The sequence below is a fragment of the Orcinus orca genome, chromosome 3, assembly GCF_937001465.1.
Source record: "Orcinus orca chromosome 3, mOrcOrc1.1, whole genome shotgun sequence".
In the NCBI taxonomy this organism is placed as follows: domain Eukaryota; kingdom Metazoa; phylum Chordata; class Mammalia; order Artiodactyla; family Delphinidae; genus Orcinus; species Orcinus orca.
The window spans coordinates 96,616,088-96,630,754 of NC_064561.1; the positions used below are offsets into that span (position 1 = coordinate 96,616,088).

At 34.7% G+C, this 14,667-nt stretch overlaps 1 protein-coding gene across 18 annotated transcripts in view; it reads right to left on the reverse strand.

The window, feature by feature from the left end:
- FER (FER tyrosine kinase) overlaps nt 1–14,667 on the reverse strand; it is a 622,960-nt gene that overhangs the window by 269,829 nt on the left and 338,464 nt on the right. The gene's annotated exons all lie outside the window — the stretch shown is intronic.

Here is a 14,667-nt window from a genome sequence, read left to right on the forward strand (position 1 = left end):
TACAAAGCAACTGCTGTATATGCCTTACTCCCCACTCTTCCATTCTCCACATCTTGGCTATACCTTTTTAACAGTTTTCGCCTTCCCAAATGTTTTTATTTCAGAAGATTTCTCAAGCACTAGAAATAGATTTAAAAAAAAATCCCAAACACCCCAGCTCTTCCAAATGACAGTCTATTTAGATGCCACGGTAATTAAAAATGAACAACTTTAACCAAAAAGCACACAACAGTTCTCAAAGCAAGGCTCTTAAAGGAGGCACTAAGGTAGAAACAATAAGGTTATTGATGTCAGAAGGGAAAAAGGGTATAAGTCTGGGCAAATCACTTAACTATTGTGGCTCTTAAGTTTCCATATCAGTAAACAGGAGGACACTGGACTATATAAAAATCTTCATCTCAAAAAATTTGTGACCATTGTTCAACTCCCCAATCATTTGCATTGCATTGATTATTGATGAAACTTTCATAGAAGAGCTCCACTGCATCAGGCTGGCAACCAGAGTTACTCCCCTTAGGACAATTAGTTATATCCTGCCTGAGGGTACCCTCAGAACTTGTTCCCCAATGGAAGCATGAACTACGGAGAGTGAAAGGTAACAATGGAACACTTTTTTGTTAATAATAGCTTGTTGAAGCAATAACCATATATTATTTCTTACAGACTTCCGTAAATAAACTCAATCTAATAACATTATTAGAAGGAACAATGAAAGTGATTATTTGGCCCTGTAGGAACAGTCAGATACTTATTTAAGTCAGTAGGCAATAAGATTCAAGAAAAAGATAACATTCATGCTCAAACTCCAGGCTGAGGGCCAAATATCTCTGGGACTACTTATGCAAAGCAGCCATGAAATTTGGAGGGATTTTGCGAGAAATAACTATAGGGAAATTATAACGCTAGAGAAGATTGTCTCCTGAAAAAATTTCTCAACTGTTGATAACTCTATAATATAAATGAAATACTTCAAATATCAATATGTCCTTCATAAAAGGAATGCATTTATAAATAAACAAATAACTTAGTCTTTTGCAGATATTGATTTGCTGGAGAGAATGAAGGATACACAGTTTCTATTCCCATCCCATCACGGTATACAATTTAAGTATAAAACAGTTTCTAATTGATTTATTTTAGCAATTGGGTTCTGACTGAAGAGAAACCATTTTAGAAGTATTCACTGTCTAGTAACCTAGTTTGTCATGCTGTCTTTTTTTCTTTGATGCTTGCATATTAAGAACATTTATTAAAAGAAAGCCCCCTTGCTAAGTCAAGCATTTTCATATTTTGAAATAATGAAATTGGAAACTAAATGTGCAAAAGGAACATTTGAATGATTAAGATTTTGTCTTAAAATAATGATGCTAAGGAAATTTATAGTAAAACAGAATGGAGTTCAACGAAACCTAGGTTGTAAAGCTTTCTGTCATTCTTCCTGCTTTCTTGACTCTGTATCTTCTTAAATGATTTCTCCAGGGACATAAATCCCAAGCCTCAGGCTATAATCAGCTCCCTCCCTGTTCAATATAGAAATATAATTCATGTTCCATGGAGATTTTCTCAAATGTATGAGCAAAAACGTATTATAATTCTTTTAATAAAGTATCCAGTAGTGCAAGATGTACACCAGTTTCCTTTTGAGCACCTCACTGACTCAACAATTTAAGTACTAATAGATTTTGCTCAGTAAGCAACTGTGCATTTCAATTTTTTAAAACTTACAGTACTATGAGTTAAATTATCAAGACATCTTAACTGAAATTCTGCTTTTAAAACAATTAAGGGATATAATAATAGGGCAGTACATTTATCTTCTTTGCTTAAACTAATAAATTATTAAACAAAGAATACATTACGATGAGAATGAAAGTATTTCATTAGAGGTCCCTATGTCTAGTAATCAAGGCACTTTACCAATTTCAGCCACACCCTCACGAAGCTCATTATTCTATTTAACAAATTATTCATTATTCATCATTATTATTCATTATTCCCAAGCTCATTATTCTATTTAATAAATTATTTTGAACAGATCAAAATAATCCCTTTGCCATTACCTGTGTAAGCTGAACATATCTTTCTCACAGCAGCTTCCTTATCTCTCCTCCCTCTTCCCTCTCTGCCTCCCATTTTCCCTTCTTTTCTCCTCCCTCTCTCCTTTACCATAATGAATGCTTATAATATTAGCTATTATTATTATTTGGGTTTTACTAATATTGACAAGGACATTTGGGCTGCTTCCATCTTTTGGCTATTGTGAATAGTGCTGCTATGAACATTCGTACACATGTCCTTGGGTATCTGTTTTCAACTCTTTCAGGGATTTATCTAGGAGTGGAATTGCTTGGTCATATGGTAATTCTACGTTTACCTTTTTGAGGAACAGCCAAACTTCTTTCACAGTGGCTGCACCACTTTACGTTCCCACCAGCAACGGATGTGCCTTCTAACTTCTCCACATCCTCACCAACACTTATTATTTCTGTTTTTCTGATTATCATCATCCCAGTGGTTGTAAAGTGCTGCTTGCCTTTATTTTTTTAAGGATATTTTCACAGGATATAGAATTAAAAGTCGATGGCTTTTTTTTTTCTTCTAGCACTTTGTCTTCTGGTCTCCATTGTTTCTGGTATGAAGTCAGCTAGAATTCATGTCATTACTCCCCTATACATAATGTTTCTTTTTTCTCTCACTGCTTTTATAATCAACTAGGAAATAAGTACATGTAATTTTTTTTCTTTTAATTATCCTGCTTGGGATCTGTTAAATTTCCTGGACCTGTGGGTTGAAAATGTTGGAAAACACTTAACCATTGTCTCTTCAAATATGTTTCTACTCCCACCTCCCTCTCTCCTTTCTTCCCTAGATTCTAATTACATGTATGTTAGCCCTTTTGATATTACCCCATGATCTCAAACAGTCTATTACCTATTTTTCTCTTTTTGCTTCTTTGTGAATACTTTCTGTCAACCTGTCTTCAAAGCTCACTACAATTTTCCTCGCTGTGTCCAGTCTACTGACAAGTCCATCTAATGAATTGCTCAGCACTGATACTATATTTTTCGTTCTAGAATTTCTATTTTTTATAGCATCCACATTGCTGCTGAACTTCTCCATCTTTTCATATACATTGTCTATCTTTTCTATTAGATCCCTTAGTATTTTTGTAAAAGCTACTTTAAAGACATTGATAATTCCAATACCTGGGCCATCTCTGAGTCTGCTTATTTTCTTAGCTGTGGGTCACATTTCTTACTTTTTAGTGGACCATATAATCTTTGATTGTGTGCCAGATGGTTTGTATAAAAAAACAGTAGAATCTGAATTCAATAATATTTACCTCAAGAAAGAGGCACACATACTCCTTTTTTCTGTCAGGCTGCTAGAATTGGGGCTGTAGTTAATAAGTTGGGCCTTGCCTCTGCTGCTGCTCTGGTTTGAATTAGTTCACCACCAGCTTCAAATATTTGGGGCTAGATCAAGAGTTTTTCTTCAGCTACGAGTGGAATCTGAGCCCTGGCAAGATTCCAGCACCCTCTTTTTTGGGAGGGGTGTGGGATAGGTGGGCACTAGGGAGTTCTCTTTACTCTCCAGGCTCACCCACTACTTTATATATCTAAGATAACTTTCTACCCTAAGATAACTTTCTACCCTCCTTCCTAGCCTTTGGAAAGCCATTGCCCTGTACTCTGTGAAGACCCAGAATTCCCTGAAGAGAATCAACTTGGGAGGGATTTCGTATTTTCTTCTGTTGGTGAAAATCCAGAGTGCTCAGTCCTCCTGTCCAAAAGCCTCAAACACCACCTACCCCCCAACAACAGTGTACCACCTTTTTGGTGCAGGGAGAACTTCATTTGGAGTATCTTTCTCAAGTCTCCTTCTCTGATTCTCTGCTCCACTTGGTGAAGACCCTTGAGTAAATGCTGGTGAGTGGATGCTGCCTCACTCTGTGGGGAGGGCTCCTCCAGATTCTAATCTGTCACACCAGCCTACACACTGTTCTTTCAAGCTTGTTAAAAGCTTGTTGAGTTGACTTCTTATTCCCTTCGATGGAAGTTTCCTCTTATCACACAGTTCCACCAAGGATGGAAGTAGTCACAGGTTTTTTGTTTGTTTGTTTTTTGGTTTTGTTTTTGTTATGAAAGGCTTGCCACTTTCTGGACTTTGGTTCATTTAGGTTTCTTTCTGTCCTCAGATCCCTGATGAGTATTTTTTTTAACCATTATTTTGTACTTTATCCTCCTTATTTTGGTTATGAGGTAAGAATGAACATCTCTTATGACTTTCTATATTCAAACAGGATGCAGCACTCATATGTATTTTATTAAGACAAGTAACCTACCCGTCATAATTTTATTTACCTTTATTCACAAACCAAGAAAATAAAAGACACAATTTAAGGGTCTTCAGTATGACAAAGAAGCCATTAATTTATCAAAAGTTACAGACTTGAATTTAACTACCATTTTCTAAAGCAGTCAATTATCACAACAGGCCTTTAAAGACTATGTTCCTCAGAAGATTATTTAAAGGGTTAAACTCTAGACATCACAAAAATTTTTCTTGTTATTCTGTTTTGGTTTTCTTGTTTTTTGTTTTTTTGTTTGTTTTCTTTTGTTGATTGCTCTTGGGGGGTAGGGGAGATGAAGTTTATTGGTTTTATATTTTCTGCAGAGGACCTCACAAGGACACCATAAAGACTACTATGTACATATTTCATTTCTGTAAAGATTTTAAGTTTCCAACTTTATCTAAGAAGTTTCATGAATGGTTTTACTGTTTGATATTTTCATACTGCACATGTATCAATAATCCTCTTATCTGTTCAGAGCTCCTTTTGTTACTGGAACTAATAACTGAGAACATTTCAAGTTTCAAGGCCTCAGTCAAGACTTTATTAGAATGGAATCAGCAACCGCAGGACCCAAAAGAAAATCATGACTTAAGTAACAAAAAAGAATAAATTTTAAAGAAAGGAATGTGGCGCTTATAATGTTGCGTTTCCATTATCAGCAAATAAAATCCAACTGGGAAACCTGTTTTAGAAAGAAGTCAGTTATGTTCTAAGCATTTGTCTCACCCTCAACCCCTTTCTAAGAGAAACTTCCACACTATGGGATTGCTGGTACCACCTGCCTGAGAATGAAGTTAATAGATAAAAGTTGAGAAATGAAGACAGACAAATTCTTGATGACATGGTTTGAATTTCCGGATATATCCAGTTATGTGAGTGGATAAACTCTCTTTTTTGCTTTAACTAATCTGCCTTATTTGACTGCTACATAGAATGAATACAGCAGGCCTTCCTAGAATATCCATGAGTAACTGAAGATTTCTAATAAACGATTACAAATATCACAATTGTCACTAACAAAATAATGCACTAACATTTTTAATGTTTTGGACACATATTTACTTTCAACAGGAGAATAAATATTTTAATATTGAAATACATTAACATAAATGTAAAAATTATTTGCAAAATAAACACTTACTATGCTGTGATGATTACTCTTACTTATTCCCATTACTTAACAGTTTCAGCACATGACACACAAAATAACTGCTCAACATGTTGGTGAAAACCCTAGTTTAGATGGTTATTAATAGATGTTATATTACAAAAGGTTCAGTAATTCCACAGATTTTGGAAATGCTCAGTTAAACAAATTTAAACAGATTTCTTAAATGCAACATGTCTCAGAGCCTCAATAATGCATTAGTACATGCACTCTTTTTTTGGAAGAAATATTATTCTGCAAAATTCACTTCAAGAAATGCTGTCATGAGGCTTTCATTATGAGGCAGTAGGAGGGAAAACATTCTCCTCCACTTTACATCAGTCATGGCTTTTTCTTGGACATTATCTTCACATGTAACAGCTCCAAATTAACTAATTCCAGCTCCCCTCTTTCTGGCCACAAGCACCTACCCCATTGGTTTGCTTTCACCAGTTCCACTGTAACCATTTTCCAACATCACTGAAACCCTAAGGCTCTGAGTCTCCTAATCTCTCCCAATCAATCACCTGCTCATTTCTTCTCTTCTTTTTCTAACTGAGATGCCATGACACATCATTTCACTGACACTTTTGCCAATATTCTAAATTCCCTTGCTCTCCTGTCTCTTTGTTGTCCCCAGGCAGCAAACCCTAATGGTGGATCGATTCAACTTTCTGCATTCAGCAACTCACCACTGCTGGGGAGAATCACATGATTATTACTTCAAAAGAGCCCTAAATATCTGACATACTATGAAAATTCTCTGGCCAACTCACTTCTTAACTCTCCCACTGCCGTTGTCAACCATTTCAAACCTTTCTTACTTTTCTCGTGTCTAAAACCACCTTGTTCTACCCTCTACAGCTTCTTTAGAAGGAAGCTACAAGCCAGCAACTCCTTCAACTTCCCTTTTCAAATCTACAAATCCATTCCTTCTCTTCCCATGGAAACACGAAGCTGTCTCTCTCCCACCAAGGGTGACCACTCTACTTGTACCTCATCCCTTCCTGTCCTCCCAAGGACTTTACACCTTAAAAAAAACCTAATAGATTTCTCTTTGATGTACTGTCCCATCAGCTTTTATATTTAAGTTGCTCTCATAGGAAAACAAGTAAGAGAAAGGAGGTGGGAGAGAGAAATGAAGAGAAGAAAGGATGAACCTTTCCCTTTACCACACATCCTGCTCCAGCTACTGCTTGCTCTTTACAAAAAAAAAAAAAAAAAAAAAAAATCCCTAAAAGAGTTATCTATGTAAGCTAGAAATCTCAGGACCAAGTCTCTATTCCTATACAATAGGCACTAATCTGTTTAAATTAATAAAGCATCCATTGCATATACTGGTATTTTCATAAATTCATTCACTATTTCATCATTAGGCAATAAGCAGAGCAGAATCAATAAGTGATGAAGAGCATACTGGCCTAGAACAGTCAATATGTAACTCCAAATATCATACTTACTATCAGGAAGAACTCTGATTAGGTGTCATCGTCCAAACTATAATTTTTCAGCTGAAAATTTAGAGTGGGTATTCATCAAGTAACCATATCAATGGTTTCACAAAATTATTAAAGGTACAATAATAGTACAATAATTCTAAATATTTAAAATTGTATTTTTTATTAAGCAAAATTATTACATGGGAGAAAAAGTTTAGAGATAATGAGAATTTGAAAATTCCCTAAATCCCCTTGTTCCTACTGAGTTCTCCAGAGATTTTATAACTAGCGTTGTCTATCTCTGTCCTTATAGAGGAAACCTTAATTTATACCTATTGTAAATGCACATAGAAAATATAACAACAAAGAAAGTATAGCCCAGAAACACTAATCATATTTTCATCCATCAGTTTGAGGTAAAAACTCTGTATAGCTCTCTGAGTACAGAGATGACTGAACCTCAAAATAACGCCTTTCCGGGAAGGTTTCCTGTAGTTATCTCACTCAGAGCAAAATTTCATGAAGATTCTAATACCTGAAAGGTATTAGAGTACCTGAAAAGTACTCTGAAAGGTTCTAAATGGTGTTTAAATTTTTATTCCTGATGAATTTTTTACCCCACAACATTCTTTTTGGCTTTGATTATATACTTTCTATTTCAATATATAACTAGAGTTAAGAGTTAAGAAGTGATTTGTTCAATTGGAGTGGCAGCCCTAAAAATTGAGAGGCTATATTTTATTAAAATAATGGCCAAAGGGAATGTCAAATGTCTTGACTAAGCTTCCCTAGGTTTGCCTGACCTACACATTTTAGAAAGCACAGCTTTTAAAGGCACCAAGATTGTTCTTCACTGTCTTCATTCCTTAGGCAAGCTAACTCTCCTGTTTCAAGATACACATTGGAAATATTTTCTCCTTGCCAAGCATTAACTTCCTACCTTACAAGTGGCTGCAATGTGTTTTATCTGAGATTCAGAAAAGTTTATACAGAAGAAAATTTTCTTATAAAGGGGAAGGAAAGCTGATACAAATATTTGTAATGTCTGGTAGCAATCAGATGGAGTCACAACTTCTCAGGATGGGTAAGGAAAAGAGGAAGTGGTTTACAGCCAATCTAGGTCTATTTAACACAAATAGCTATGCTCAAAGGTACATAACAAGCTCAGCAGTTATTTTGTTTTGTTCTGTTTTTACATATCCAAGAGAATTAGAATACTACTATATAGGTGTAGGGCATTTGACTCTAATCATACTTTCATGGCCTTAGACACAGCAAAAATTTTTCCAGAGCCTCAAAAGACTATTTAGCCATATTCAGAGATTCTCAGAAGACAAAATTCTCAGAAGACAAAAAATGAAAGCATTTCACCCCCACCCCCGCTTAAGTCATGATAAGCTCACAATTCACATTTAAAATTCGAAGAGCATAAAGAACTTTATATCTAATGGATATGAAGCTGAAAGAAGACAGGCATTATATTGAAGATTTGAAAAAGTAAGACAAAAATATCAATGATTTCCTTGGCCATAGAAGTCATTGAAATTATACGATTAGTCTGTAATATTTCTAATTCAGAATACCTTTGCATAGCTATACTTTATTCCAAGTAAAAACCTAATCTTTTATCGGTACTACTCAAATTGTAGTATAATATCTATGGAACTGGCTAACAGATACATAATATTTTCAGTTGAAATAATACCAGGAGAAACAGCAATTCAATAAAGGATGAATCTTAATTAAACAATAATCCTCTTTATCAAAGGATAAAGAAAAAAGATTATCTCACCAAAAAAAATTTTTTTTGATCTTAAAAAGGAGTCTGGAATTTTCCTCTCATTAAAAAGTAAAACAAACAAACAAACAAACAAACAAAAAAACTACCAGATACAATATGAAAGCATTATCATAAGTACCTTAGCCTACTTTCTTTCTGCTTCATGTGATAAAATAAAGCAGATGAGTTAATGGAGGAAGATTATACAAGAACAGCAGATAATTAGGAAGTACTCTATCAATGGATGAAAGATCACTGACACCCACAATGATCAATCTCAACATTGGGATAGAGGTCCAACTAAAATATACTTTATTTTCCACAGATCATTATCCTAACTTTTCCTTCCCTCTGAAACTTAGCCACCTGAAAGTGCTGATAGAAAAAAAAAAAAAATCAACTATATAACCGTCTCTGCTTATTCCTTGTTATCCACTTGCTTCTCGTGTCACTGAAATTTTAATTTGCTCTCCCACATGATCTCAATGTTGCCAAACCCATTGGGTACTTTATTTGACTTTCCACAGAACGTTTCCCTGTTGACGACTCCCCTCTTTTCCCTAGGCTTCAGTAACATCACTGCCTCTTGGTTTTCCTCCTATCTGTCTGGTTGTTCCACTTCATTCTCCCTTACAACATCCTTTTTCTTTGCCTGCCCCTTAAATGTAAGGCACCCAACATTACCATCCTTGGCCCTCCTCTCTTGCCCCCCCCAAAATCAAACACATTTATCTCTATCACTTCAATTATCATCTGCATGCTGATGATGCCCAAAAGCTACATCTCTAGGCCAGACCTCCAACTAGAACTCATTATCCTTCCCCCAGTTCAATCTGCTTCTATTCCTATGAGCCTTTCTTTCGTGGCTAGCGCCAACAACTACAGAATTCCGAAGGCAGAAATCTGGAGGTCAATCTTGGTATTCCTTCTCCCTCATATCCATATCCAATCAGTCACCAAATTCAAAAGTTTGTAAAATATCTCTAAAATCAGCCCCTTTCTTTCAGGACTCCCTGATGTGACTTCAGTTCAGGCACCAGCATTACTGCCCTCAATTGTTATTTGCTCCTGTTCTCTATAAAGCCCCCAGAGTGGCCTTTGTAAAAAGGTAAATCAGACCATTTCACTCTGCTGTTTACTATCTTGAATGGCTCCCCCACTAAGTTCACAATAAAATCCCAATTCACACAAAAAGTTTTTTCTATAATATAGCTCCTACATACTTATTCAATCCCATCTCTCTCTACTTAACTTTTCATACCTATAATATGGTCATATATAAATACTGAAGATTTAGAATGCACCATATTTTCTTTTACTTAAGTGATACATGATGCTTCTTCCTTTTCCTGAAATACTATTCCAATATTTTTCTTTTCTTTTACCCTGTCCACCTCTTATTCCTTCTTCAGGCCCAAAGCAGACTTTTACCCCAAGATCTGTTACTCTATAAATCAAGAGTATTCTTTTTATGTCCTCTGACAATACCCAAGCTTTACTCTCATCACATTCTTGTTATAATTATCTGTTAACTTCACTGTTATCTGTTAACTTCAAGGAACTGTGAGCTCCTTGCGGACAAGGACTTTATCTCATTCAGTTTTGTATACAAAGCTGAGACAGTGCATGTGGCATACTGTACTCTCCAAAATGGCCTCAACAATATCTCCATCACACATGCCCTTCTTACCATAAAGACTCTGACTCTTCTTTCACTGAGAAGTGGGGCATATGTTCTCTCCACTTGATTTTGGGTGAGTATGTGATGATGGTGAAAGGGACATTACATGACTTCTGAGGCTAGATCATACAATCAGCTTCCTTCTGGTTTTCTTAGAACATATACTCTTGAACCTAGGCACCTCAAGCTGTAACAAACATCAAGCAACCCAGAGACAGATCTACAAGAAGATAAACAAGAGCTCAGTTGAACTTGCAGCCAGCAGCACCCAAACTGCAAGTCATGTGGGTGAACCACTTAGGAAGTGGATCCTAAGGCCTCTAGTCCAACTGTTACAGTTTATGATACGTGGAACAGAGATAAGCCTTCCCCACTGAACTCTTCCCAAACAGAGATTCATGAGCAAATGAATAATTGGTTGTTTTAAGCCTTTAAGTTTTGCAATGATCTGTTACATAGCAATAGATCATCAGAATAATGCCTGTCATAAAGTACACACACAGTGGAGTAGAGATATGCAAAACACGTACTAACACATATACATAAAGTTTGGTGAATCAATGAATACATTTTCCAAATCAATTTTACTCCATAAGTTAGACTTGGTGGACAGAGGAGAGACTGTTGCCAAATATTTTAATTAGAATAGTTAAAGTATCTTACCTTTTTTATCATTACAAAAACTGATTCAGAAAATCAAACACAAGAAATATATAAATCAAGGTAAATGTCCTCGTAATCACACCCAGTTCAAGAAACTGAACTTTGCCAAATACTGCAAAAGGCCTCCAGGTGACAGACAGGTCCCAGTCACAACCACCTATATCCCTTCCTCCAAGGTTACCACTATCATGCCTTCCACAGTAAATCACTCACTTGCATTATTTTTAGTTTTTAGTGTGCATCCCTAGACACTATACTTTTAGTTTTGAACATTTTTAAAATTTTATTTAATGTATCTTTAAGCATCTTTTAATCAATAAGTTCCCTCTCCATCCCTATATTTTCCTTACAATTCAGCTGTTTAAAGACCCAGCCATTTTGGATGGACCTAGGGTCTGTCATACAGAGTGAAGTAAGTCAGAAAGAGAAAAACAAATATCGTATGCTAACATTTTATACATATATATATATATATATATATATAATCTAAAAAAAATTGGTTCTGAAGAACCTAGGGGCAGGACAGGAATAAAGACGCAGACGTAGAGAATGGACTTGAGGACACGGGGAGGGGGAAGGGTAAGCTGAGACCAAGCTGGCATGGACATATATATACTACCAAATGTAAAATAGATAGCTAATGGGAAGCAGCCACATAACACAGGGAGATCAGCTCAGTGCTTTGTGATCACCTAGAGGGGTGGGATAGGGAGGGTGGGAGAGAGATGCAAGAGGGAGGGGATATGAGGATATATGTATACATATAGATGATTCACTGTTATACAGCAGCAACTAACACAACAATGTAAAGCAATTATACTCCAATAAAGATGTTAAAAAAAAAAAAAAGACCCAGCCATTTGACTCAGAGTTTTCCACAGCGTGAATTTGATGATTTCATACTCATGGGGCAGTCCAACATGACCTCTGTCCTCTTTTCTACAAACTGGCAGCTAGGATCAGAGACTAGACAACGTCTGGTTCTCTCTTTTTGTGATGTTAGCTGCTACTGATGATCAATGTCTACATCCACTAAATCATGGGGTATTGTAAAATGGGGGTATTTCTTCAAATTCTATCATTTGCTTCCCATTTATTAGTTGGAATATTTCTATAAAAAGATGCTTTCCCTCATCAATTATTTGGTTAATCAGCAATTATCTGGTAATACAGTTCATATAGGAAAGGCAGGATAAATGTTTAACTGTTTTATATGGATACATTTTTTAAATTCAAAGTCTTTGAAACAAGAATTACAAACAAATCAAGATAAGTTTAAATATACTCATTAATGGAATAATAACAATGATGGTGGTGATTAAGGTAAATATAATCAAAGCGAATATATAACAAACTTTTTTAAAGGGCCCTACATATATTAACTCACATAATCCTCACAAACAATTTCATCAGACAAGTACTATTATTTTCTCTTTTTTAAAGATGAGGACACTGAAGCACAGTTAGTAAATGACTGAAACAAGATAGAGCCATGGGTAATGTCTTTATCAGCATTTAAAGGTGGTCCAGAAATAAACATACACATATTCTCAAGTTCACTGATGTATTTCTATGGAGTCTTATAGGGTTATCTCCATTTAGCACCATGATATTTAGCTATGTGACAAAGAGAAATGATTCCATAAAATACTTAGAAAGTGGATAATCAAGGGTTGACGCTACACTAAACCTAGCCCTACTTATCTATAACTCTTTTAAATTCTTTTCCTTGGTCATTTTCAACTTCCCATCTCTCTTTGGATGGGAAGTTTTAATTCAAGTAGATGTTTTAAGTTTTTTTCTTATCCCTAATTTGTCCAAATTCCTAATATGAAATTCAGTATACCAAAGTTCTTTTTCTGACTTAAGAAAATTCGTATTTACTTTTCTGGCTTAAAATAAGTTATTCCACCTTGGGCTTCAATTAAACTTATATTACAGTACCTAATGCATTGATATAAGCTAATAACTATGTTATTATAAAGATAAATTATAATTATTATTTTGCAAAGGTTAACATGAGAAATTGGCTCTAAAATCTTTCATTGCAATAAAGTTTTCTAAATGTCTGCTGAGATAGAAAGTTCCAAAGATACTACATAAAGTAATAATCTTTGTATCAGAACAAGGTATTTTAACTGGGTCTCTACAATTTAATGTATATAGATATTTGCTCTACCATTTACTCATGTTTCCTTGTAAAAATTATTCTTCAGAAGTCCATTTGTTTGAATTACAAAAATACCATAATACTGGAAAAGATTTTAAAGAAAAATCAAGATACATAAATTAGATACTGGCTGGCATGTTATACATACTTCTCATTATTTTAAAGCTTTTACACAAGAGTGAACGAGTAAAATGTATGACAGAAACTACACCAGCCAATGGATACTTAGCAAATCAATTCAACCAGCGAAGTACTCAAGCACACTGAATCATCTGACTGGTAAAGATTCTTGAAAAACTAAGTTTAAGTAAAACTGTATTTTTAAAGATTCAAATCTGCTAGAAATAACTTTGGTTATAGAGTTTATCCTTAAATTCTTATAACCTTAACAAAAAGCATCGTTACTTAGATAATATTAGGTGTAAAAAATTAAAAAGAACTCATTATTTTGAAATGCATGTTGAAGAGAGATAAAGAGATGAAACAAAGTAGGTTGCACAGATACAACGCTAATCATTTGGCCTAATACTAACCAGAATGCATAAGAGTATAAAGACAATGTTTTCTTAACCAGTTTTGCTTTTACATTAACGATACTTATATAAACCAGGACAGAAAAAAATGTACAAGTACATGGATTAAATCTCATGTGGCTAGTCTGGATGAGACCTATTACTGATACCATTTCATACTTCTCCCTTCACCAGGCATGTACCAGTTTATTAAAATTCATCTGACAGATAAATATAAGAATGTAATTTCACCAGAAATGCAACATGTAGTTCTCTTAAATAAGACATTTGGTAGAGATTTAAATGAGAAATCTGTGTGGGATGGCTATTTGTGATTAGCTAACTGGACTATTCAAGCACAGTTATTACATTTACCAAATAATAATACATTTTCACTTGAGACTTAAACAATATTATCACTTTCTTCATACTAAGGGTAAATAAGTATACCAACGAAGAATGTCAATCTTCACAAATATAAATAATTAAATACAAGTCATCAAGATAAAAAAGGGATATTCTACTACATAGAATTAGCTCAAACATAGAGAAAGTATTCAATATACTTTTAGACATTGCATTATGAAGTTGCTAAGATAGTCTATGAAAATTTACAAACTATTACTAATAGGCCTACAAATGTATTTTCATATACAATTCTCAATTATACAATTTCCTAAACATTCATTACCATTCCCTGACTACTGACAAATGTTTATTTTGGCATGTAATATTAAAAATAAATTTTTAAAAATCTGAAAACTATATTTAAAATCTGCCTTTTTGAAAAAGAAACTATATTACCTAAAAAGACATGCTTAATGTTTTTGCCATAAAAGCAATAAAAAGATTAAAATAACAAATTACCAGCAATATTATATTGGCTGGCACATTTTTTTCTCTAAAGGGTTGGACAGG